The sequence below is a fragment of the Harpia harpyja genome, chromosome 3 (genome assembly GCF_026419915.1).
Source record: "Harpia harpyja isolate bHarHar1 chromosome 3, bHarHar1 primary haplotype, whole genome shotgun sequence".
NCBI lineage: Eukaryota > Metazoa > Chordata > Aves > Accipitriformes > Accipitridae > Harpia > Harpia harpyja.
Window position 1 is genome coordinate 37,408,356 of NC_068942.1, and position 27,181 is coordinate 37,435,536.

Genomic DNA, 27,181 nt, shown 5'->3' on the forward strand with positions numbered 1-27,181 from the left:
GCTCTGGGAATTCTCTCCTTCAGAATAAGACCCTTCTAAAAATACGTTTCCTGTTACTCCCGAAGTAGATCTCGTCACAGTTGAACAGGGCCAACTTTCCTTGTGTCCCATAACCTGCTCTTTTCCTCATGAACTGGAAGGCTCATGAAGTTTCCATCAGGAACTGCTGCTGTGAACCTGGGGGACTGAGGCTCCTTGGTGGCTGCTTGCTCCCTCTCCATGCAGTACTGTGGTAAATCCAACAAATAATTGACTTAACTAATTGTTGTAGAGAGGTTACCATTCCTCTTTTTCCAACTGTCATGTGTAGCTTGGGATCCCTGTCCTGCAGCTCTTAGAGAGCTCTTAGGGATTCTTGGAAAATCTAGCTTTAGGAAGGTTTGTTGGGGTTTTTTTGCAATCGGACAGTAGTAGCAAATCAGGTGCTTTAAATTTTTAAAGGATTAAAGAGGGTTGTGCTGCACTGAAAAGGTGTCACTGCTCTTCTGCAAATCAAGAGAATGAAATTATTATCTGGTATGACCATCTGCGAGAATGAGATTGAATAATGACATTAGTACCTTCAAGTACAGATTCACTGACGTCAGATTTTGCTCAAACTTGGTGGGAGTGAATCAGACTACTTAGCCATCAAGTTTCATCATCTTGCCTCCATCACTCACTAATGGCTTATGCCTTGGGGATCAGCAGAATTATAATTAAAAATATTATCCTAATACACCTGATCACTTACAGAATATAATACAAGAGAGAAAATGCCTTTCCAGCCCCTGGTATAATTACTTATGTCTCTTCGTGATGAATCATAAATGTTCTTGTGATAGCTACATGATAATTTGCAGCAATTTTAAAATATAATTTTCTGTGTAAGTTCTTCTATTGACAAATTGTCTACAAATAGTTTGTAGACTTCTCAGTTGCATGAGTTATTTGAAATTATTCATAGATTGTTTCTTGGTTTGTTGGTTGTTTACAAGCAATTCATTTTTAGTATTCAGTGGCTGGTATTCAAGTGTTCAGCTTCCAGCTGCACAATTCAGTTTGTATTTTGACATATAGGTCACACAATAGTATTTCTGCTCCTTGACTAAATGCGTATAATTCATAGGATCTAGCTTCTTGCACGAATATTTGCATTGAATTACAAAATTCTTATTCTGCAGCCATTCTTTAACATTTGTTTAAAAACGATTGTTTCAGTTTCTGCTGATAATCCTACTTACGAGAGTATTTATGGAAATACTAATACACAGTGGACGTTACCGTAAATGAACAAATTTGCCATAAAGCTTCAGCTATGCACTCAGCTGCATTTCTATTACTTTAAGTGTGTTTGCCCATCTTCTTTCTATGATATTAAAATATTAATCTTTATAATACTTATTTTTTCCCCTATGTGAAATTAAGCAATTATATGAAAAAGATCCACACACGTATTGTTAACAGTTACAAGCATTTCCTGTGGAAAAGGCATATAGTGACCTCCATCCTCAGGGCTGGCTGCCGCCTGCCTTATGTGTGTCCTTCCATCTGATTTTAGAAGATTTTTCCTGTTTTATGTTCCTAGAGCCCCACAGATCTGTTTAAAACCGCAGTGCCATGAATATAAAATCAATAGATAAATAAAATCCGGTGCTCTAACTGGACAAGCCAAAGCCATTAAATGACCAATAGCCGGCCACTCTCCCAAATCCCAATCTTTGTTCTGTGGCCTCACAGATCCCTTTCTCCCTCACCCTCCGCAACTGCCCCCACTGCTCCGGAGAGAGAAAATGAAAAGATTGCAAGTGTGGAGACATTTCAGTCCAAGGACTGCATTGCAAAGCCATGTAGAGAGCATGTTTGAAATTCTTTTATATGTTTCTAAAATAACAGTGAGAAGCATGCTCTCTTTTGTTCAGAGATAAGGGAAAACTGCCCTTGAACTAAAGTGAACAAAATATAAAATTTCCTTTCTGTTTCTTAGCACTCGGACCATTTTGAAAACAGCCCTATTTTTTTTCCTTCGCGTATTCAGATAACCGCCGTGCGAGACATTGTGAGTCTGGCCTCTCTGGATTCTGTTTGCTGTGTTGCCTTACACCTCTCGCTGGTCCCTGGGGCTCGGGAGGGTGTTTATTACAAATGAATGTTTAATGTCTGCCTTGAAGAGCTACTTGTCTGGCTTGGATTTTCTAGTTGCGGTGCTCTGGAAACAGCTGCACACGGAGAAGGACCCTGTTGAGCGTTATCTGAGCGCCGAGAGCCGTTCTTGCGTCTTGCAGCTGTTTTTAGTGAGGGCTTTCTCGTCTTACTGCTGGGTGGTTCATTTGGCAGAGGAGAGCTCGGTGAGGAGGTGGCACCGATGGTTTTGGTTGACCTTCTTCGTTGCTGGTTAACTCCCGCTACCTCCACCTTGTCTTCCTCCTGAGGCTGGGTCCAAGGGGGAAGGAGGCCTCTGGTTCTAGACACTTGTGCCATAAGATTGCTCTGCTCTGACCGCTTTCATCTGGGCTGGCAGCTGGTGCCTGAACTTCCGTTGTCCTTCTCACCTGCCTTTCATTTAAATGCAGCTGGTTTGTGTTGTAGCTAGGAGATAGGGTGGGCTGAATGCTTTAGCAACATGTGTCTTTGAAGCTCTGGCAAACTCGCTTGGAGGTGTGCTTAGGTGAGGGGATGTGCATGCTATATCTCTCTTTCCTCACTGTCTTGAGACTGACTTGCTTGTGCCTCGGAAGAGGTGTCTGATGCTTTGCCAGGATGGACTGGAGCTGCGTAAGTGTGGAGAAACCTCTAAAGGCTGAAACCAATCAGTACCGCTTGATTGCACCATCACTGCAAAATAACAAGGTTTCACAGCCTCCTAAGGCTTTGTCCTTTCTTCCAGTTGCTGGGCTTACTTCCCATGTGCCAGAAAACATTTCTCAGCTGGTGGAAATTATTTATTCATGGTCCTAGCTTGGGCTGTCTGCAGACTGCTGTATCTTGCCAACTGGTAGCCAGACATTAGAGCCGACTTAAGTAATCGTGGATTATAAAGCAGCAATTTTCACCAGGTGAGTCAAAGGGAACAAAGGTTTCCCCTTGGAGGAGATCTCTTCAGCTTATCACAACTAGGAGCTGCTTTCTGAGGGCCTTTAAACACCTAACTCCATCCAAAATTAAGTACAGCTGTCCAGAGCAAGTAATGCTCTCTTAGTGCCTACACCATAACTGTGCTGGGAGCCTTTTTGTGTGCTTGTGTGCCCAAGACAAATACTGCAGCAGAGAGTTTTTGTGCAGTTGATAGTTTCCTCGGCATGGTTTCCTGATTGCAATCCCTGCCTAATTAGCTGGGATGCTGCCTCCTCTAGACTTCCGTGGAACGGTGCAGTCAAAAGCTAAGTGCTAGTAAAAGCTCCTGTGGTTGACTATAAAGCCAATAGGCTGGTTTTAGTTCACGCCCTGTCTTAGTCAAACTCTTTTACAAATGGTGTTGGTCTTTTCTTTTTCCCCGTCTCTCAATCTCACTGTTTCTAGTGTGGTGCAAAATGCTGAAGTGCAGATGTGCCATTTATTGAAATGCTGAAAAAAATTTAAGGCTGAAATAAAAAAAAAGCATGGGGGAAGGTCAGGCAAAAGGTAAGGCCACGTTCATTTTCAAGACATTATTTTGCAGGCAGCTCTGTAATGGAAAAGCAGAATGCACGGTCTTGCAGAATGCAAGTAATAGCCCCCGTGATGGCAAAGAGTATTTGCGGTCCCATTGTCAGGAGGAAACTGAGAGTTAGAAGCCCTCTCTATTGCTCAGGCTGATAAAAAGTTGCACTTTGGCTTTTACAGCCTATTACATGAGCAGGCTCTGAAAGCAACAGACAGTAACATCAGCATGTGCAGTATTTTGGAAACACTTTTAAAATTGTGGGGTAATGAGCAAGGCAGAAGTCCCACCATTTATTTCAATGGCATCTAAAAGTTTTGAGAATGGGTCAGATTTTTTTTGCTTCACTTGAAACACTTCCAAAGGGCCAGGTTTTCAGAAGTGGCTAAGCATTTCTTGCCTGAGGAGTCTTGGATACCCAGCTTGATACATTTGTATAGAAGCATCCCCAAACCACTGACCACTTCTGAAAATGTTGTCCTTCTCAGTGAAGCTCCTCCCTATCCATCTGTGTGGGATCTGGTTGTGCTCCTGTTGCAGACGTGGAATTTTGCCCTCAGTTTCAATGGAATTGTCGTTTCCCTTGGCTGTCCCTCCTCTGCTTGCGTTCAGCGGGCTCAGAAGTGCGCTTTCACTAATTGCCTAACAGTCCTGCAAGAGAGTATTCTCTGACAATGTGGTGTTTTTACAACAGAAGACATTGTCTCAGATTTTAATAACTGTATTAATAAGTGGGAAAGCGAGGAGCAATATTCCTTTGCTGATGTCCTGTGTCAGTGAGCCAAAGAGCTTGCTTTCTGCAGCTCTCAGAGGGGTGGCATCCCATTTCTCTGGTTCTGGGAGATCCTTTGGGAACTGGGTTCATTCAGCATTGCTGCAGAACCTGCAGAGTATTTTGTTCTGCCTGTGTTCTGTAATAACAACAGTAGTCCTTGAACTAAACCGCGTGACCAGCTCCATACTTGCAACTTCCATTATGCTACCCTGCTTTTGATTACTAGTTGTTTAAAGCTGTTGAATGGGACGGCAGAAGAGAATACCAGTGGGATGGATTGGGGGAAAAGCAGCTGATGAAAAACATGTGCAAACAGGGGACATGCCCTAGTAATGAAAGCTGGTATGAGTCCTCAAAAGCACCATCATGAGAAAATACCAGCAAGAAATAAATAGCCGCCATCTCCCTAGTCAGTCCATTCTGATGTACTATAATTTTCCTGACTGCCACGCGGTACAAAATGGCTTTAAGGTGCTTGTACAACTGAGCCTTACCTAAGGAAAAAATTACTTCATCTCTATATTTCTACCACGTGCTGGAATTGCCAATACATTGGCTGGTAGTCATGTTTCTTTCAGACCAATGAAAAGTTTTGACCATTTTTACACTGCATTCCAGAAAAAAGTCTGTTAGATTTGCTTTTTCCTGAAGGATTGGTGATCAGAAGTTATTTCTTTTTTTCTTTTTTTTTTTGAACATACAGGGAGTAGAAGGTAAAAAGAAAAACATAGCTCTTAAAATACCACAATTTTCTATTTTTATTTTCTGGGAGAAGAAGAAAAGAAAGGATGTATCCCTTTGTCTGGTGCTAACTTGGAGTTCTTCTCTATCTTCTGCTGCTGTTTGTTTGGCTGACTCTGTACGTCCTTCATCCCTTCCAGTTTCTGGCTTTCTGTGATGAATAGGTGCCTTTCTGTTGTGCAGACAGAGTAAACCCTTTTGAGGCCTTTATATTGTTAATAGTGTTTACATTCTGGCATCTGATTCTTGGTACTTGAAATCTAGTAGCTATTTCTGTAGGGTTCAGCTCTTCATTTACTACAGTTTGCTCTCATGTATAGCCCTACTGCACAGTGACAATATAATTTCCAACCAAGTCACTCAAACTGTACTTCCATGTGTGGTATGTGTCTTTGCTGACTTGCATGTTCCAATAAAGTTTTCTCACTGCTAATCTTTAAAACTCTAATTTGACTGACTTAGGAGTTGTATTTGCACTGTACCCTTCTATGGTAGCCTTTATTGAGAGGTTAAGTTTGGTAATTTGCAAAAATCAAATCTTTATTGTGGTTTATTTGCACCTATGCACACCTAGAGCCACCTCAAATTCTATGGAGGCAGTTAAGAACAGCAGAAGGTTAGACACTGAGTGACAGAGGTTAGGGCGATGTGGTGCGTGGGCACGAAGACCTGACCTGCTCAGTGGGGAAAATAAAGAGGGATATGAGGGGAGAGGGTGGTTTCTTCCACATCTTAGAAAATCATCTTCCTTTTCTCCTTGAGCTTGGCAATCTGATTCCATGTGCTGATCACAAGATTCATTAGTCTGAAGGGCCGAAACCTTTGAGCCATGTGCTAGATGTTTGGAACATGATGAAAATGCCAAGACGCGTGGTATGTAATAGCTTTGTTACTGTGGTCAGGAGGATTTTGGCGGAGTTGCAGGCAGTGGAATGGAATTTTGCAAGCTTTTACTCTTCATTTCAAGAGGATAATGGAATAGCATTGCATGTCCTTTTCCATAACTGGCTGTGGCTTTCTCCTTGGCCTTTACCATTTGATTATTGGTTTTTGTGTGCTTTTTCCTCTTGAAATACTACTGCTAAGTCCTTTAAAATTATTGTGTCTTTCAAGAAAAACAATCAGGTCTTAAGAGGCATTTTTTCGGCAGTGGGGGGGATCTGGAGTTTGTTTAAAGAAAGGGGATCTGAAGAAGATAAAGCAGAGATATCAGCTATGCAGAACTAATGATGCATTCCAAAAGAGAATTGAAGAGCTATATAACTCCATGAAGTGCTCCAGTCTATATTAGCTTTTTCACTGAGAAATCTTTTGAAGCACCAGAATCACACACACATGTATTATACATAAAAACTCTGTAATGCATAAGAGTATCTTTGGATCTAACACTGCGTGAGGAAGCCCATGGCACTCTCATGGAGCAAGCAAATGACACTAAATTCCCTCGGCGGGAATCAAAGCCCTTCCAAACTAACCTCGCTACCGGCAGATGTTTGAATTGCTAGTAATAGACATACACCCTTGCTGCACATACAGTGTGCGCTGCCTTGAATGTGTGTTTTCCTTCCACCCTTGGATGCTCCCGTAATTCTGGGAACATCCTGCCCCAAGGTGTCAACGTGTCTGCTGAGGTGAATCTGAGGAAAGAGATACGAGAGGTAGATGAGAGCCTTGGAAAAAAGTATGATACACACCAGGCAGATTGTCAGAGCTAATAGAGTGACCGCTTGAGTGTGAAAACCCGAGTGCTGTGCCACAGTAGCCCAGGGATCAGCCAGCCCTTTATTCAAGGGAAGGGGAGTGAGCAGCAACAGCAAACCTAAATCAACAGTTCAAGCTGACAGAAAGCATTATTTCTGAGTCAAACGAGAAAGAATAACTTGAAAAACAGTTAGGCTAACCATTGTTTATACACTACAGATATTTCAAACCCAAGAGAAACTAAGGAAGTAGTGGTGCTTGTTAAAAGGCGATGTAAAATGATTTGAAATAGCTATTAATAATGTAAATGCTTCTGTTAGGCAACCTGCTTCCTCAGGGTAGGTGATCTAATCCTATTGCTCAGGAAGTGCCGTTGGTTTCTTTTTCCAATAAGCTTAGGGCACAGAGGGCATTTGGATTAATGAGAGGCAGAGATGGTGGGAAAATACTCCATTATCCTTAGCCTTTGGTAAGCCTGGGTAATTAGTGAAACCTTTGCAAGAAGTATTTTTCATTTCAATGTGATTGCAAAATAATTGTCTCATCTGGTAGGGATATCATCTGTATTGACTTACAACACACAGGTAGTATATGAAAAATCTACTTCATAAGTACATGCACTAGCGTGGTTCTAACTGAGTTGGTCAGCTGAAGGCCCCGTGACTAGGTATATGAAAAACCTGTACGAAACAGCACATACCAGTATTTGCTGTTCACTTAAAGGGGGAAAATTGGCCTCTTTGGGGCAGTTTTTGGGTGCCAGCTGAGAATTTCTTGTGCTCATTTACATCAGAATCCCTAAGCTTCCTCCTCCTGAAAATGAAAAGCACATCAGTAGGCTCTGGACTTTGCTTTTAAGGATGAACTTTACAAGCAGTAAAAGAAATAACCTTAAGGGAAAGGCAGGAGAGTGAGAAAGGAAGAAACAGGCATCTCCATACCGAAGGAATAGGCTTGAGACTGAAGATGTTCTCTTCCCAGTTCTGTCACTGGCTTCCTGTCTGATCTTTTACCACCAGTAAAAGAGATACCACCAGTATCTCTCTGGATTTCTACTTCCCATCTCTAACAAGGGAAATACTAGGATTTCCTTTTTTCCTGCTTTTTGTCTGTTTAGGCAGCAAGCTTTTTGGGCAGGGGGGATCTTTCATGCTGCTCACAGTAAAAAGCTCAGTTCTGTGGGGCCTCATGGGACTCTTGGGTTACGAATAGTAACAAAGAGGCAGGAATATGTCCAAAGGCCTGTTTTTTGAAAGGTGGCCAGTAGTTTACTATTTTTTTTTTTTTTTTCCCTTTCTTTTTTTTTGGGGGGGGGGGGGAAGGGAGGGTAGGGGGGGGTGTCGACAGATTCCTTTGCCTTGGTAGCCAGGGAAGTTAATGCATTTCTGAAATGTAGCTTTTAGTAGCTTGGCACAGTTCAGTGTCATGCTCAGTAAGCTCCGTGGCTTCTTCGTGGTAGCGCTCCCCTGTTGCAGTGGTTACCGTGAATGCATCACTGCTTGCCATTCTTGTCATTGACCCCAAATCAGGTAGTTTTCCCATTGCAGGGAATAGGAAATAATCTACATTATTTTGTTAGAATTGACTAGTACTTGTGAGTGTTGATGGTTAAGCAGCCACCAGTGTTGGTGGGGAAATTAGTAGGGTAAAGGAGGTGGATTTGCTGAGCGTCTGGTCATGTCATCTGATGTGCACCTAGACGTGTGCTGGCTGTTCATGTTCCCCACAGCACGTTGAATAAATCTCTCTTTCTTTCTCTAGCACACACACTTGCCTCTGAAACCCGTGTTTAGATATGTATGTCAGATCAACCTGGGGCATTGGATGTTGTGACCTACAGTTTCCCTGGGCGTAATTTCTGTGGGAAAAAGTTTATTCTGCTAGATAGGTACGTACCTTTCATTTTCAGACATCGTGGTGATACTGTTTTCAGCAGGGCAAACCGTGGTTTGCCCTGAGTCTGGTCTGTAACTGGAGCTGCATCTGCTGCTCCTGGGAACGCCAAGCCTTGCGTCTGATCCAGAATGCCAATGAGCCCATATAAAGCTGTTAGTGTCTGTGTGAGGTTTTCTAGTCCTCATTACCAACCTGATAGAAAGATAATTCCTCAGCTGCTGTTCCAACCTGTGGGATTTTACCCACTTAATTAATTTTCTTTCTTGTTAAAGAAGATCTCTTTTTATGCACGAGAAGCCGTGCTCGACTTGCTTTTGAGGGACTCTTCTCATGTCTATATCAAAGGCGCAGAGGCCCCAGAAGTTGGGGGGTAAGCCCTAGGGGCAACATGCCTGCGGAGGCTGAACTTGGAAGCGCTGCCTTGTGCGCCGAGGGGAGCCACGTCTACACGGCGGAGGGGACTCCGCTTCCCTTCCCTGCTCCCCCCTTTTGCCACGGCTCGGCGATAAAATGGAAGCTTGTGACACGACCAAAGGGTAACAAACTGCATGCTGAATGCCTGCTGAGAGTTAAAAATGCCAGCCTACACCACACTCCCCAACCTTTCAGCGTGTCAGCAAGCTGTCTATGTAAATAAATACATATATCAAACAGTAAGCAGATGCCTTTTTAACATGCACTGTTTCAGGCTGAGATATTCGTTTCTGGTGCAGCTCATCTCAGCATCTGTCAAGCTAATGCCAACCCCACAGCTCCCTTTCAGCTGTATTTAAAGCACAAAGATTTGTGTTGTGGTAAATGTAAAATATAATGAGGATTTGGCTTGTTTTACATCTGTTTTGGTGTTACTTGTGATGTATAAAATGTTAAAAGGGAACGCTTTGTGTTCCTCCCGATCTCTGTGTCGGTATATAGTGCAAACTCTTGTTCCTTATGCTTGATTAAGTGGCTTTATACAAGCATGTGTGTGATTGTAGAAGTATATGAGGAGGAAAAAAAAAAGTAATTTGAAAAATATACCACCATTGGGGCCCCGAAGCAAACAAACATTGAAGTGGGGAGGGAACTGTGATGAGGGTTGGATTTAAAATAAAAATAAAAAAAAAAAGCTTAATTCCGCAGAGTCTCTTGTACGCCTTAAATCAAGCCAAACTCAGGAGCCATAGAGTCTAAAGCCCCAAGGGTGTTTCTAAGTGCAGTGTTGTGGAAGGGGCACTTGTGAGCTGCTAGGCTGGGTCAGATCTTGTCTAATCCAGGGTCGTGTCTCTCATAGCAGCCAGCAGTGATTAGAGAGAATGTAAGACCAGGGCAATAAACCAGGAGAAATTCCATGTTAAGCTTCTGTTTATTTTTATTTTCATATTAAAAATGTATTGAGCCCAGATGACCCATAGTCTACTGGCTCTACTCTTTTAAAAATTCACATACGGGGCTAAAGGAGTGTTGGATCCTGCGGTGCGGCTGTCCCTCTCTGTCCCCTCTGCATCAGCCTCGGAGAAGGTGCCTGGTTTTTATTGTCCTTATTCACGTTTCACACACGCTACTGCTTTTGCTCTAGTCAGATACAAAGGAATCACATTGAAAAAAAAAAATCAGACTGTTTATGCAGGCAACAAGTCTTGAAGACAGCTCCCTGTCAGACTTTTCTGAGGTCTGCTGAGAGAAAGGAGAGTATTCCCGCTGCTTGAGACACTCTCAATTGGATTAGATATAAACAAAGCAGGGGGGAGGGCAGAGCCATGATCCTCCACTGGAGAGGAGTATTTAGATGACCTGAGATATCTTCTGTTTCTTAATGTTCCTTGAATAGAGATGATTGAAATCTCTCATCTGAGCAAATACACACAGAAGACAAAATACAATATCAGTGACTCTAAATATATTAGAGCGCTCTGCTGCTGATCACAGCGGTACATCAGCTGGAATAGTAATAGGGAATGAATGGGTTTTGCCTACATGGACAGCGCTGTTCTTCCATGATGGAAAGGGAAAATTGGTACTAAAAATGGCATTGAATCAAATTTTTGATGACTCTCAGTACACCTGCCTGTGACGCTTTCCATCTTGTGGTTTCAGAACACTTTGCAAACCTGAATAAATTAATTTTTTTTTTTCCTCACTGTCTCCAGAGGCTGGAAGTTACTGTCCAATCCTGCATGTCTGAAAGGACTAGGACCATGTTGAATAGGATAGGTTTGTATTAGGCAGCAGACATTTTGTCCTGCGCAGAAGTACGCAGACGTACGCATTTTCTCCATGCAAGCACTTGCACCTCTCAAATACTTGCCCTTCCCCTTCAAAGGAACCAGGATGTGGTCGGTGTGCATGTATTTGAAATGCCAGGTTGTGCAGAGCAGGGAAGAGGCTTGTAAACAAACACCCACGGGAGGACGAAGCTCACCTGAACGTGTGCGAGTCCACTAGAGCTGCGGGCAAGAGAACATCTGCCTGAGCGCCTGTTTGGTGGGACCTTGCTCTGCTCGCTAGACCATGCTGCTCCTCTAGTGCACATCAGATGAACGACCAGGGTGCAGCGCGTCGGTCGGCGGGGTGTCTCGGGCTAGACACAGCGTGCAGTGCTCCTGTGTCCCGTGGAGCCCTCTCCCTTCTCCTGGGGAAAAGTGAAATAGTGCCTCTGTGGAGGGGAGCAGGGGGATGCTGGCAGAGGGCTGGTACCCGTACACGTGGCAGGAATTTCCTTTCATGTGGTCTGGTGTGACGTTAGCGCTTCCCAGCTGCCTCGTTAGTGGCTTTGTAATCTACTGGATCGACAAATAAATGCTAGTTCAGCTCAGCGTGGCTGTCTTCTCCAGAAAGCATGACAGAGAAAGGGGAGTTTGAGACGTCTGGCTGCAGCCCTGTCTCGGTGTCTTACAGTGCTGCTGGATGGAGTTGCTGTGAAGAAACTTTTCATCTTGTCCCAGGAGGAGTTACTAAGCCCTGGGATGCGGGGGCGGGTGGCACCGGTGCTCCCTGGTGCTGCGTGTGGACTGCTGGCATTGGTTTTGGGATGCTGGAGGGGCTGGGCAGGGCAGAGGGTTTTGGTTTCAAAAGACAGCAAAGCAGCAAGGTAGACTGGGGAGGAGAGAAGTAATACTGTGAAACGGATTTGCGTGGCGCCAGCTTCGTATCTGAATTGGAGCTGTCAGGGAGAATGAGATCCAGACTTGGTGCTGTTCTCCAGAGAGAAGCGGTTATGGAGCGATTGCTCTGTTAAGTGCTGGCTCCACCTCTATGCCCCGGGTCTGGCTGACTTCTGCAAGGAGAAAACCTACAAGATCTGGCATGATCCCTCCTCCTTTCCCACTGGCTTTTCCTGCCTTTCTCCAGGCACTGATTTACCTTCTTTCACTTGCTTATTGCTTTCACCACCTGAGCGTCTCCCACTGAACCCTTCTTCTCCTGGCTGTGTTGGTTATCTTCATTCCACCCTTACCTGCCTCTCAGGTCCATCACCTTGCCTTCTTTTTCATCCTCAAGTCTTTTCTGGCTCCCACCATTCAGCATACAGTTGTACTCTAACATTTTATTCAGTAAGTGAACACGTGTGTGTGTGTATTTGTCGCATACAGTGCAGGAAGGGGTGCGTGTGCGTCTTCAACATTTAACTCCCTGTGTTTTTTCACGCACTACTCTGTCCTCTGTTCTGGGACTTGTCTTTGGCGGACTCACAGCATCTCTTCCTGACGTTCCCGTCCTCTCCTCTTTTCCCGGTGACTCTCGCCTGCTTCACAGGGGATCAGGAGGGGAAGATGCAGAGCAGCTCAGTTGCTCCTTTCTTAGTCTGACAGAAATAATCCTGTCCTCCTCCTGCCTTCTGGTCAAAGCCCTTTTGTGGCCAGTCTGAACGGACTGGAAAGTACGGAGGAAGATTTTGCCTTTGGTCCAGGCCTTGCCAAGGTCTTCAGGGTCACTGCCAGATGCTTCCCCTCACCTCCTTCAGGCAAGAAAGCGTTGATCTCTACCTTAGCAGGAAGAAGTGAGGAAAGCAAGGTCACGGTCTTCTCCTCAGGTCCAGTATGGAGGTATGTGTCTTACGTATTTTTCATTGCTGTTTCTGACAGGTTGACCAGCCTGGATCACGGCGCGAGGGACCTGAAGCAAGGATCCTGACTGATGCATGTTTAGTTCGACCTGACTTCTTGAGGAGAACAAGTATTTCTCTGAAAGGCCTGTCCTCTCAAAGCAGCACGCAGGTAAGGCAGACGGAGGTCCCGACGCTCAGGCTCAGGTGCTGCTGGGCTCTGCGCATCCTGCGGTGGGCTCAGGAGAGGATTTTTTTCCCTTCATTTGGCTCAAGAGGGGCTTTGTCACCTCTGCCTGCCATGCCTGTAGGGGTGAAACCTTACGTTGTATTTACAGCACGGGGAACGTTTTTCAGCAGAAACGTGCTTTCAGAGGATCCAGACTGCTCATGTCGTTGAGATGAATACAGGCTAAAAGTGTGGGAGGAGTATGCTGAAAAAAGAAAAACGTTACATGTGAGGTATTAAAGAAACAATACTTAGACCTCTTGTTCTAAGATAACTTTATATTGAAAATTACCTTAATTTAAACAGAAAACTTTTTAAGAAAAGGAATAAAGAATTGTATGTTGGGCGGAAGGGGTTAAGTAAGAAATTAATTTAATCATTTAATTTTCAACTGGGCAAGATGTTTCAGGTCATCCAAAAGTGAAAAAAACAAACAGAAAAGCCTTGCAGTTCTAATCACTATGACTCATGGAAACCAGATCTAGAAAAGATGAGGCCCTTTAGTCCAAACCCTTAATCCCCTACTAGTATGTAACATTGTTCCCAGCAGCATCTACCAGTCCTGTTTTAAATGATGGGATTTTCCCTTGTCCCCTTGGGATACTATTGCACAGTCTAATAGAATTAATCTGCTTACTTCTCTTTCAACCCCTGACCACTGCAGATGCAATTAGTAGTAGGCAATGGGAGGATTCTGTTTCCTATGCTGTATTATGAAGGCTTAGGGCTGTATTGTGCTAAACCAGACATCAGTTGCAAGCGTGTATGCATGAGTGTGGCTTATCTGTCAGTACTCATTACAGCCCCATAAACGTCTCTGAACTACAGAGTTTTCAGACTCGCAGGAGCTTTTCTACAATCGTAATTCAGGATCTGATAAGGCACAGACTAATGTATTTGAACGCCTGTGAGAAAGATAGTATGATTGGAAACTAAAGCGAAATGCAAAGTCATATGCTGCTTGTGCTAGAGACTCTCGGAGGCAATTTACTTCTCTGTTTCTGGAGCATTCTCTGGCCTCATTTTTTAATTCTCTCTCAGGCAGCTTGGTAGGAACTATGTGAAATAGCTTTTTGCTGTGTGTGGTGCTGCTGTGGAGGTACCACTGCACCTTTCCATCTGTGAATTTCTTTCTTGTTTTAGAAGAATGTTGTGGGCTTCTGCTGATGTTTACTGAAAGGCTCCAGTCAAATAACCAGATGAATATAAAGTCAAATAAATTGGAGCTGGAAAATCATATCTGGTCTTATTTAGTCTGTCTCCACTTAACGCAAAGTGGAGCTTCCTTCCGTGATATTTCACCTGGTTTGCCCCTCAAATTTGGAAGACTTTTAGTAGTGAGAACTGTTACTTGGTTTCTAAAGCACATGGATGGGGTTTTGATTTGTTTACACCTGGAGACTACAGCAACAGTTGATCTGTACAAACTCTTTGTGTGGACACTTGGATTCATCCACTTCCAAAGTGAATTACAAAACACATCCTAGTACAGAAAGCAACTGCAGTATAATTGCTAGTGGATGTTTGAATGAGGCTGCAACGTGAAGCAGGGGCAGAAGTCCTCAGAAACTGGGCACGTGCCAGCCTTCCACGTGGGCCGCGTCCACTGGCACTAAAGGAGAAGGTTACAATCCTGTTCCTCCTCCCTCCCGATAAATCCCTGGCTCTAATGTGCCATAGCTTTTCTGGAGTATTTCCTCAAATAGAAAGCCTAAATGTAAACTTAGCCACTGGTCCAGTGTTTCATTATCAAGATAAGTTAATTAAGCCTATTAAAATTTGACTAGATTGCCCGTGTTTGTCGGATCAGAGTTTCTTAAACGCTGAAGATTGAGTTGCAAAGCTTTGATGTGTTCAATGAGTCCAGTGCTAATTTGCCCATTGTTTTTAATCAGTTGAAATTCTTTTCCAGCTTGGTGCTTGGCTGCTTCATGTGGTTTTGTAGCATACTTTAAAGGATGGGGAAGTGGTGACTGAAGCAAGGTGTAATGATCCGTAGCACTTTAGATCATCTGCAGTTTATGTTCCCTGTCCCTGCTTTGCTAGTCAAGCTTTATGCCAGTGAAAGTGTCAGTAAACCCAAGGCAGATAGATAGGTACAGCTTCTCCTCCACTCTTCCCTTTTTCTTTTCCTTGAAAGTTTATCTTGCTGCTCGCTTTTTAAAAGCTCTGCATTAGCTGGGGGGGGGGGGCTGTGAAGTAAGAGGCATGCTTTAAATACAGATGCTGGTGATAGTCCTTTCAAAAGCTGCATTTCTCAAGCTGGGAGCTATTGACCCCTTTCAGTGCAGTCACAAAGAAATCCAAGAGGAAATGGAGGGTGAGGGCCAGCAGGGAATATATATATAATTTTTTTTCCCCCAAGTCGTTGTCTTACTCCACCCCCTGCCAGGCTGGCTGTTGTTTGAGACTCCACATGGGATACCAGTTGCCATATAAGGAAAATGGCATCATGCTACATTCTTTCTAAAAATTGATTTTTTACAGTTGCCTCTTTTTTTTTTTTTCTTGCTGAAAGTTGTTCTGCTTTTGTGGAAGATCTGGGCAAAAGGAAAGCGGTAGGCTACAGCATGCATGTATACAGTCTTGGTCTGTGCAAAAGATTTTGCTTTGGTTCTGTTATCGCCGTTTAGGTAATTAGGCAAAGCAGAAATAGCAAGTGAGGTTCAGCTACTATGGCAGGAGCAGAGGATGTGGCTGTGCATTTTCCTGCATCCTGAACTCAGTAATAATCCTCATCACCTCTTGCTTTTCTTGCTTAAGAGGATGCTCAGGCAGTGGGACAGAGGCATGGAGTGCCCTTCTTTGTCCCTCTTTATTCACAGTCTACCATTTATTCAGTCTGTGTTTGCAGTCCTGATGAAGGCACACCTGGACTCTTACAAGGGGATCCTGCCTTTTGCTTCCAGGGTGTTCCCTACCAGATTGTCCCCATTTCAGTGCTTGAAATTTTAAGGGGAGAAAATCTCTTTCCACCAGAACTTTATGATTTGTGATCAAGTGCTGGGACAAAACCAGTGCTGCTGAACTGGAGCTTCCGTTGCTCCCCATTGCGTGAAAAACGCGGTTTATGAAATGGCGCTAATCCTCATTGCACTGTGTTAGATGAGGACATGGGGCTGCAGAGACCAAAACCTCCTGCTCCCAGCTTGTGCTTTGTTCATTCTGGCTGATGTGCTGAATGAGTGATGTGCACCAGTTTGGGCCACTGGCTTTCTTTGCTCCGCTCAGTGACCCAGTCCGCTGCTGGGGATGATCATTGTCCGATTATCCCCAAAGGCAGCTGAAACATTTGAGCCCGCAGGAAGCAAGGCTGCATGCAGCAATGTTTTAGAGGCTGAGGTGCTTCTTCAGGCAACAGGGATGGGTCAGAACATGTGCCGCCTTGGGAAGAGGATTGAAAACACCACTGAGGTTTGTTTTTTGTTTCCTGGTGCAACCATCACTTGTCGATGAACAGAAACCGCCCGCTTTTTGGAAATAAGTCTGAACTGCAAACAAATCCGCATAGCGACTCGTGCAAGGGAACAGCTGGGGCAACGCAAGTGTAAATAAGGCTACTTGACTCCAGGCTACCCTGACTGCAGAAGCAGAGTCTAGAGTGGGAAAAGCATAGGTCTGGGAGCTGGGAGCACAGCCAGCTCTCGGAGAGGAGTTCGTGTGTGCTTGTGCATGTGCGCCTAAGAGTTGGGCACTCTTCCTTTTGTATCTGTAATTGGGATACAGTCTTAGCGGTGCTCCCTGTGGTTGCCATCTTCTGACTCCCTGTGATGCCCTGTTGATTCTCCCTCAAAATCTGTTCAGCGACTGATAGTTGCGGACTTCTTAAAAATGAAAGCAGGCAAAAAACCACTCCCTCTTAGAAATAGCAGCAACAAATTTGGGGGTTCATTTAGCACAGTCATGTCATAATGCTTAACCTGTGTTATGCTGAGGTGTGATTACAGAAGTGGAGAAAAGGAAAATACTTTCTATAAACACTTTTTTTGCAGAAATTAATTGTTTGATATTATTATTATTAATATCTGTGTATGCATTGGCAATATACACTTTTTTCTTTTTAAAATGTTGAACAATTGGACAACTTTTAAAGAAACTGCAGTTTTGTGAAATGGAATAAGGACTTTTTAAAGGTTCAGTGTTTTTTTTTATAAAATCCTGGAAATGGAGGCCACGTCGACCAAAGGAAGCAGATATCATATTGAGAAAGTTCTAATTTTCTTTGATTTTTCTTTAGGCTGTGAGTTAAATTGTTTGGAGAAGCTGTGCTACTCTCATATCTCTGCAAAATGAGTCTCCGAGAGACTCTTCCCATATGATAAATTGTGCTTATACTAGAGATACAAATGTGGAAGTCTCCTGGGCTTTGCTAAGGTGCTTGAGTTTGCACCAGTATGGCAGGGGAATGTCCTCACGTAGCTTTTTCTGCGAAAAAGATAGTTTGGTGCCTCCCAAATGCTGTCCACTGTGGTATCAAGAGGAGATATCACTCACAGCGAGCGGTGTGGAATGATGTGATGCCCCATGTGCTCGGTTCTCAGATTACCAATGAAGCGGCTAATGACTTTTGACACGTACATGGCTGTCGCTGGACGTCTGCGTTAACGTTGCGCAGATAAATGGGACGCTCCTCACCCGACAGCTATTGTTTCAAGCTCTCTGCAAACTCCCGGGCCTTGTGTTTTGGTTACAGTCTGCTCACATTTATAACTGTCCTAATAACTGTCACGGCCAACGATGATACGTTTGTCATGGGCACGTTTATAGGCGAAGGAGGAGCGTACAGGGTCGGCGATGGATCCAGAGGGCAGGCAGAGAACCTGCTGCCAGTGCCGTTTCTCCAAGAGTCTTGCTCCCAGATTGCCCAGTAATGACCAGCAGCCAACCTGCAGGCTCCTGGAGCTGAGGAGCCCCGCTCAGGATCTCGGCTAGAGGTTTCAGCTCTTTAATTTCTGCTGCCGAAGGTTCTGTAAGCTAATTCATCAGGCTGTTAAGAGGCTGCTGACGATGCGGTGGGTGTCTCTGACGGGTCTAGAGGTGACACAAATAGCCAGAGGGCTCAAACGTTGCTGCAGCTGACTCTGCCAGAGGTGGACTGACCTTCGGAGAAGTCTTGCCCCAGCGGCTTGGAGTGGGTGCTTCTGGCGTTAAGTGTGGCACGTGCGGCGACTGGTTTTGACTGTGCCTGTTTTCCTGCGGAGTCGGGAGCTTGTGTGACATGTAAATGATAATGAAGGAGGAGGAAATACATTGTCATTAGAAATACATCTCTATCGGTTCCTGTCCCTTAGTTCTAATTCTACAGTGGTAATTTAAAGCTTTTTTTTTTTTTTTTGCCTGACTATATCATGGGTAAAGTGCTTTGCCAAGGGAAAATGGGGTTTACCCAATGTGACAGGGCAGGAAAGCAAAGCTGCCTTTCGTTGCCGTGCTGAGTCCTGGGTGGAGCGGCTGAGATATGGTGTTGCTCAGAACGGCAGTGAAGGCTTTGCATCGCTTATTTTGAGACCTACAGAAGTACATTTGCTTTTGATTTGTGAATTTTGAAAAATACGGAGTGAAGCTGGGGACTTAGTTTAAGAGCTGCTAGAATTATTCTCTTACTGTAGAGATTTCTCAGAAAGCAGATACTTAAGAGGGGTATATGTGCGTGTATTTGAAGCTTTTTTCCTTGGGCTTCTGAGTAAAAGCTGGGATCAGTGAAAGGTGATAACTATTAAAATCACTAATAAGGACAGTATTACCCTGTAAGTACTGAAGTAGGTTTGAGGAGTTTTGCATTCAATTATTAGCTCTGTGCCTAGCCTGCATTCTGACAGTGGGAGTAGCTTGATACCCGTCTGCCTTTCTTCCCTATCTGTCTAAGGATGGTAATACCGCTGGTAAGTTTTGTCTTGTAGAAAGAGGTGACAGAAGTATTTTACTTTGTGCAGAAGCTGGCTTTGTGAAACTTTGCATTCCTTTTCAGAGAAACCTGAGGATGAAAAAGTTTTCATTCTGGAAGGTTTATCTTCTTCTTTTTTTTTTTTTTTTTTTTTTCCCCCCCTGTTGCTTCTCCTTTCTGTGACAAAGCAGGAGTGTGGAAGGGAAGAAAAAAAGGAAAGAGGTAATCCAGAAATTCCCTCTCCTTACATGAAAAACTGCCCATCAAAAAATGTCTATACATCTCACATGAAAAAAAATGGAAAAACAGTTGATTTTTAAACTTTCAGAATGTGAAAAAGGTTATTATTTCTCTTGAATGCCCTGACGGGTTTTAAAGCTGAGGTTTATTGCTTGCATTGCTGTGGCTATTTAGTGCAAAATCTTGAGAGCTCTTTTGTGAGAGGAGCCTACACATAGGTCAGCTGCTGGCCAGGCTTGTGCAGAGTAAAAATAATGATAATCTAATGTCTGATTTGTCCTTTGTAAAATGACTCATTCTCCGGTTAGCTTCTAATGGATGTGAGCTGCATCCTTGGCAGACATCACATTTGTTGGCAATACAGGCAGATAAGAAACTAGGGACTGAACAGCCTTTGACATGCGTGTGCTGGACGTTCAGGGCTCTTCTCCTCGGTTGCGTGTGGCAGGAGCTGTAAGGTAAAGATGACATGCAGGTGTTTTGTGGCCAGATGACATGGGGGGATGTAGTGACAGTGCCCTGCCTGTATTTTAGCTTCAGTGCCCAGCATAGGGAGGTCTTCAGCTGAACAGGGGACTATCTGCAGCTGTTACTGTTGGGAAAAAGAGAAGCACAGCGCATGTTTGAGTGGACCAGCCCCCCCCAGCAGCATATGGAAAAATAAATAAATTCCAAAGAAGTATGTTTAAGCAGCGTAAACTTCCTTTTTTAATCATTTGTGAAAGGTTTATTTTCAAATCCCCCAACACTCAACCAGGTGCTAATTTTCAGATGGGCTGTAGCACTGGCTTGAAATTTTGAAGTATATAGGAGCTTTAACAAGCTCAGTCCCTCCCTGCGGCATGGCACAAGCCAGCGCCTGAGCCCGGGAGGGTAGAAGGAAGCTTTTCCTGGGAACTGGCTGTTCTGTAATTGCCATCTTGAACTGTCTCTGGCACCCTTCCCTGGCGACTGTCGATGACAGGATATTAGAGTATATGGCTACCTGACCCACTGGTTTCCCCATGTTCTGCGTCAGGGGTGGTTATCAGGCTCGGGCATTCCTGCATCCTGTCTGGGTAGTGCTTGTTGATGCTAGAGACAGACAGACGGACACCCGGTGCGATACAGATGACGTGTATGTTGAGGCAGAATTTGTCACTGACTCCTCAAACTGACCCGGACCATTTATAACCTTTGTGGCTGCAAAGTACACCCAAGAGTACATTTCAAGGAGGCTAAAAATAATATCCTCAATTTTAATTTATTTCTCCCACAAGTATTCAGTCAACAAGAAGAAAAGGAATCAGTTTGTCCTTTTTTTTTCCCCATGCTTAAGTGTTCAGCTCTCAGAATGGAGCCGTAAGTTTATCACAAGTTATTGGCCTGTTAGTTGAGTTGGCTTGGTGTATGGATCACGTTACTGGAAAGTGGAATGACTTGCCAGAACTGCCTTTGCTTTTCCATTTCCCTTTCCATCTACCCATTTTGCATGTTATCTGGTAGCAGTGCTGAAGGCCAAACTCTCACTGAACTGATTGGAACCAGGAGTTGGCATTCCTCTATTCCGCCTCCTTCTGCCAAAAGCCAGTGTTTAAAATAAAGACTATACGTTCAGACTACTTACACGAATACAATTTATGGTCATTTAAAATACCTGAAGATCAGTACAGCAAAGCTCTGATTCTCCTACTGACTTAATATGACCACATGGTGGATAAAGTTGAGTATATTCGACAGGTCTTCATCCCAGGAAAAGGGGATAAGTGATGGTGGCTTTTCAAAAGGAGTAATGAAATGGTTTGGGGGGGGTGTGTTTTGGTTTTGTTTTTTTTTAAGATGTACTTGGAAATTACTCATTTGGAAAACTTAAAACTAGCTAGACATAAGTGTAGACCTGAATCTGGATGTTTAGGACTATTGATATAAATCAATATTTAGGGATACTCAGTAGTCTTGAGTATTAGGTATACAAAGCTAAAAGTGCTGCCTTAGCTGCTTGAGATCTTGGTCTTTTGCTATGTGTTTTTTCTGTTGATCAAGAAGAATGATGATGAAAAGTGTAGCGATCTGATAATTCTTCTCCTGTGAACAGAAAATCAACTGTGTGTATCAAGTCTGTGAATCACATCTCTGTACTAGATCATATTTATGAAAGAAATTACACAAACCTTTTTTCCAAAATCTTCACAAAGACCTTAAATCTTCATAAAATCAAGTTGAAATTAAGCAAATAGTTTCAGTGAACAGAAGGGTTACATATATTTTTGTAAACATCAAAATATTTACTTCCAGATTTTTTAATGCAACATATTTTTGTTTTAGAAAAGCCAAAGCTGATCCTTTCAACGTTTAAAAATTAAAACCACATTTTCCTATTAAAATTTGATCCAAACTTTTTATAAAAAGAGGTTTTGGTCTGTTTGGTGTGGTGTCTTGCGGGGGTGGTGTGTATGTGTTTTGTTTTGTTTTTTAAGTTAGGAAATGTAAAAAAAAAAGTTTTATCTTAGATTGAACAGAACTTTGGGGAGTTGATGTGAAGAAATACCTTTGTATCGTTCTGTTTCAGAAGAAAAATCTTTCAGTTCAAACTGAAGCAATTCTACCCCTCTGGGGTTTTTTTGGTTTTGTCACCCAAGCAAAAAAAAATCTGTCAATCATCTTGCTATGTTCTTTCTGATGATACTGACCCAGAGTAATTTTCTTGGGTTTTGCTAATATAAAATTTGCTCATGCTCTATTGCTAGAAGAGTTTGGGGTTTGTCTGGCAGGAGAACGATCGCTAGGGCATTACTCTTGGTTCTGCGGGTGAGTTGCTTTTGTTGCTGGTCTTTGCAGGTAGCCTGTTTGCTGTAGCTTTTCTTGTTCCTATTTTCTTATCCACCTCTGAGTTACTGAATACTCTCAGCTGCAAGTCAAGGAATAAAGCATGAGTGCTCATAGTTATCATTAAATGTTTTCTTTGCTAATTTTCTTTTATTGTGTCCCAGCGACATGCAGCTGAGGATTAAAATAACTGCCCTCAGCACCAGCAGTGGGCTCTGTTTGAAATCTCCAAAGGATATTGTTTATATTTTGCCTGTCTTGCCTGTATCCCTCGTATGATGATTTCCCCAATGAGCAGCTCTCTCCTCCCCATCCCAAGTGATGCTATTACTGAGGAATGTTGGACAGATACCATTACACACATACTGGAGGTGCCCCCAGATTTGGGGTTTGAGCTTGATTTAAAGGGGAGGAGATGTGGGAAGGGAATGTTGTTTTTTAGTAGGGACCCTGGCTGTAGCGCTTTGCAGAACTGTTTTAAATATGCTCATCAGGCAGGGAGGTCTGTGGGTGCAGGGGAGGGCTCGGCGAACTTTTCAAATGTTTCCATGCGCTGCTCAGGGCTGCTGTCCCAGGCACGTACTTCATTAGTGCTTCTGGGAAAGGCATTCTGGGAATAATCAATCAGCATCGCTCTGGGTTTCTTCTCCATCAGAACTGCTCTGTCGTGTCTCTCAGCGCTGCTCATTTTGGTTTTAATTTCTGAACGAGGGATCAATTTGCACAGACTAGCACCAGGCAGGAGAGTTTGGTCTTGCAGTGGGCTAAGCCATCTGGCCTGTTTCCTCTAAAGCACTTAAATTGGTGTTTAAAGTTGTAGGTCCTGAAGAAGCCAGTGGTGGTAGGGCTTTGCTGAAGGGTGCTCTGAATGTCTCAGTGGTTTCCTAGATCAAGATTAAGTTGTCCCTTTGGATCTTTGCTGTCACCTCTGATCTGGAGCACTCCTTATCTCAGAAAGGACCTCCGTGCTTCAGCTTTGCAGCGGTGCCGTATCGCTGACCTGCGCCTTTCCCTATCTTTCTTCTGTTTTTCCTCTGCCTCCAGATTCTTCGGTGCAACTCAGCTCTGCTGCAGTCAACTGCTTGTTGTCTTCTTGCTTTTGCTGAGGCAGCGTTACAAAGGGCTTTTTGCAAAATGGCATGTTGGGGAGGGAAAGGCTGTAAAGATTTATATGATTCAAGACAGTCTTTATATGTGTAAGAATTTGGGGGGGTGGGAAAGCTGGTCTGATGATAGAGAGAACTTTGCCTTCCCTCTGAGTGAGTCAGTGGGCGAACTGGGATTGAAATCCAGAAGCACCTGATATCCAGGTCTCAGCTCACACTTCTGACTTAAGCAAGTTGTGAAATCGGTGTAGTTGGCTGGGGAGGACACACCTTGTATTGCAAAGGATCTGGCTTACTGGCACTAGAGCTGCCCTTCACAGCAGTAGTGGGAATTGCATGCTATGAATTAATCACCTTGAGGACACCTGTATAATGTGCACTTTTGCCAGTCCCTTTTGGTGTTCCATGTCATTGCTCACAAAGGAGCAAAGAAGGACTGTACTTATTTTTCCCCAGAGTTCAACAGGAGGTGACACTATATACCAGGGAGGTAGTTCTTTACCTCTCTTAATGAGTAACTTTATACTGTCCTGTCTCCTACAATAACAGTTGTTGCTACTAGAAGGAAAAGAAGCTATTTGCCAAGACAGTGAGGCTGTATAAATTGTTAAGAGAGGAGGGAAGGCATGGAGAGGGAGCTGAGATTAGAGCAGGAGCCATGCAAATTCCCAAACTCCGAAGAGTGCCCCTGATCTTAGCATTTCATGCACCCCTAAGCAGTGTTTATTGAACGTTTCTAGTCATGGTGAATGAAAGCAAAAATCCTGACTGGATAGTACATCAGTACTGTGACGATGAGGAAGGTTAGACTATCTGTTGTGTTTGCTGTACAGTGTTGTATCACGAATGATGTTTACGGCCAAGATCCTCAAATGTTGACACAGCATCAAGTAAGGTGGGAAGGGGCCATTGTGACCTCTTTTTCATACTAGACACAGGGTTTCTTTGAATCAAGTCTGGTTTGAATCAGAGCATCTTAATGCAGCAATTTGTCATACATTTCTTTCTTCTATTCATGATCATTCTTCCCTGTATATCTGCAATTATGTAATGTCCATATGGCAGCTCCAGCGATTGTTTGGGAGGCAGCCGAACGCTGCAGAAGCTCTATGAGTATACTTCCAGTTCTCTGTCAAATAACTTCATCCTCTTCAGTTTGTGTTTTGCATACCAGTGGCCTGGAGATCATCTGTGAACCGAAGATTCTCAGGGACCAGGTTTGTGTGGTTTTTAGCTCTTGTCCGTAACTTTCTTAGTTCCTGGTGTTCTTTGGTCTTTCCTCAAATACTGAACCTCTGCCGAAGTAAGACCATCCCAATCTCTGTCAACATCAGCTGTACAGGGGAGGAGAGTGGCACAGGGCGTCATGAGTAAACCTGCCCAAAGCACCATGAATGAAATCTGGATGTCACTGAAGTCAGTGGTAATACTCCCACTCACCTCCCTGGCACTAGAAGTTTATCCCCTTATCGATTAAGAACTTTTTCCCCTTGTGAATGTAAGGATTGATGGATCGTTTGTTCTCAGCTGATCTTTTCTCCCACAGACCATCTTTGAAGCCCGGTGGTGTGTGCGTGTGTCCATTAATCCTGACATTGGTAGGTTTTGCCCGGCCAAAACACAGCTCCAGGAATTCAGACTGCTACCTATAGGTGGCTAGTAAATTTGGAAAGTTCCTGCAGTAGGAGGAGGTGGACCTAGGTGAGAGCATCCACAGCACTGAGAAATAAAAGCAAAAGTCACGGTAAGTTTTGCGGACTGTCCCCGGCACCTTCCCAGCGAGCAGTGCTGGGAAAGCAGGCAGCCCCAGGGAGACCTGGGGACGTGCTTTCATTGTCAGAAGGTAGTTAGAGGTCTTGCTTTACTGTCTGCCTGTATTCTTTAAAATTGGAAAAGCTCCTTCTCTCCCGCACTCTGTGAAGTCATGGGGGGGTACCTGCCCCAGCTGGTCCTCCTGTGCGTTGCAGAGGTTTGCAGAGCCGCAGCGATGCTGTTGCCTGGATACAGGGCAGTTCTGCATCTCAGCCCCCCAGCCAGGACTGGGGGCTGCAGGGTGAGAGGTGGGGGAATTAAGCCCTGTGCACTTGGAGGCAGGAGCATTAAGTCCACCTGGTGCAGCTTGTAAGCTCAGAGTTTCTTTTTACTTTGCTATTGTTATTATTATTATTTATCGTTATTATTGATAAGAGAAAAGTGCAACCCAGCTGCTCGGTGCAGAGATCTGAGGGCTCCCGCAGGGTGAAGCGCTTCATGCTGCTTAGAAAACCAGCCATTGTGCCGTCTCTTGAATAAGCATTTTATTTCACATGCTTGTTCTGAGCCTCCTGCTGTTGCTCACACTACAACTGCTGACAAGTAGCCTTCCTGGCAACATGGCATCAGAGCCTGTGAGCTGCCTTCCCTCTGGCTGAGACCCTGGGAGGACAATATGAAGAAGACAGTGACTGTTGAATATTTAAAATGAAGTATTTCCTCTTAAACATGAAAATGCTCTTTGCACTTCATACACATCACTGCTTGGTGACAGCGATTGGCCAAGTCATGCATTATTCCTGTGTTCAGATAGGACTGCGCTAACTGCACTGCAAGAACTTTCTCCTCTCTCCTTGGCCGAGCACATGAAAGCTCACCATTAGCAGGACACCCACTTGTATAGCACATGTGTAAAACGTCTGTGAACTTTACTAACTAGGATCAGTCAAATTTTAAGCTCAGTTACTTTAAATTTGAGCTAGTTCGTATTGTAACGCAATGGGTTTTGCTGTGTATGTCTGTAGAGCACTGTGCTGTTTCAAGCAGCACTTGGGAACTGTGTCAGTGAGCATTAGTAAAATAACGGTAATTAACCTTTAGATTGAGGTAGCATGCAAGATCTCTAATAATGAACCAGGGTCCCCTGGTTCGAAGCACTGTAAATTTGCATGACAGAAATACTTTCTGATCTAAGAACATGTACATTCAACTTTAATATAAGATGATGAGAAAACAAATGAGTATAATGCAGCAGCGGGGGAAATGAACACCGGAGCAAGGCCACACTGAAGTCAATGACCTTTCTACTGACCATACTAGGCACTGGGTTTGGTCTTAAATAGGTTCCATGTCGGGCTTCTAAAAACACATTATCATAATCTCCGTGGCGTGGAGCTCAGCAATGGACAAAGTTTGTCCTACATGAAGATTGGCTCATCTTCATTGCTGAAGGAGCACAGCACCTAACTTTGAGCTAATATTAGAAACAAAATTGTTGGAAGACTGAAAACCTGGAGGGTTTCAAGACAGATAGTAGAAGGTCAGGAAACTTGGAGCACTTTTTCCGAGGTCTTTAGAAAGTAATATTTATGAAGGTATTTGCATCTCTGCAAAATGAGTGCAAAGCGATCGATGACACAAGCGTATTGTTCTGATGTTGTAGTTAGCACTTTTTGTATTTCTATTTACACATGTATGAAGAATGGCAGAGGGTGAAAGATGTGGCTCGCTGAGACTCCTTGTGAGGCGACTATTGAAAGGCCAGGCTGAAGATTGGAATCTGCTTTCTCTTGACTCTGTGTGTATAAATATACATATATACAGACATATATATGTATGAAAATATGCACACAAAGCCACTGATTGTCAGCAAATAACACTATTCACAGAAGTGTAGTATCTGCTGTAAGCAGAAAGGACAAGCCCTTCTCTCCCCTACTGAAGGCAAAGTTAGACATGAAATTGCTATAGACTGGTACAGGGGTTTTGTCATATAAATTGTTTATTCCTCTCTCCTTCCTGTCTTCATAAATAAATTTGTTAGGTGTTTTACCAGCTCATTTGTTTAGGTAAACCAAGTACATGCTAACTAAGGGTATCAATAAAATGCTGTATCTTAATCAGATGTTAGTATTAATATCCCTCTGGCCTGTTGGATTAAGCACTTTACACCACATAAATTTTCCTATTTAGAAGTAAAACCACACCCCTTTCTCCTCCCTGATTGGTTTGGTTTTTTTTCTTAACATATACAGTAGGCAAAAGGGCTGCATAATTTCTGGAGTGAATGAATAGATGCGAGGAGCAGGTGTGCACTCTGGTTCCTGCTGAAATGAAGAGTAGAGTAACATTTTGGGGAACTGTATTAGTGTGAAGGAGCTTTAAAAGACAGTGACCTGAATGGAGATT

At 43.7% G+C, this 27,181-nt stretch overlaps 1 protein-coding gene across 5 annotated transcripts in view; it reads left to right on the forward strand.

The window, feature by feature from the left end:
* TSPAN18 (tetraspanin 18) overlaps positions 1-27,181 on the forward strand; it is a 132,886-nt gene that overhangs the window by 57,903 nt on the left and 47,802 nt on the right. For all 5 annotated transcript variants that reach the window (XM_052781934.1, XM_052781930.1, XM_052781932.1 and 2 more), the window contains one exon: positions 12,797-12,928. The gene's annotated coding sequence lies outside the window, so the exon portion shown is untranslated. The remainder of the gene's footprint in view (positions 1-12,796; positions 12,929-27,181) is intronic.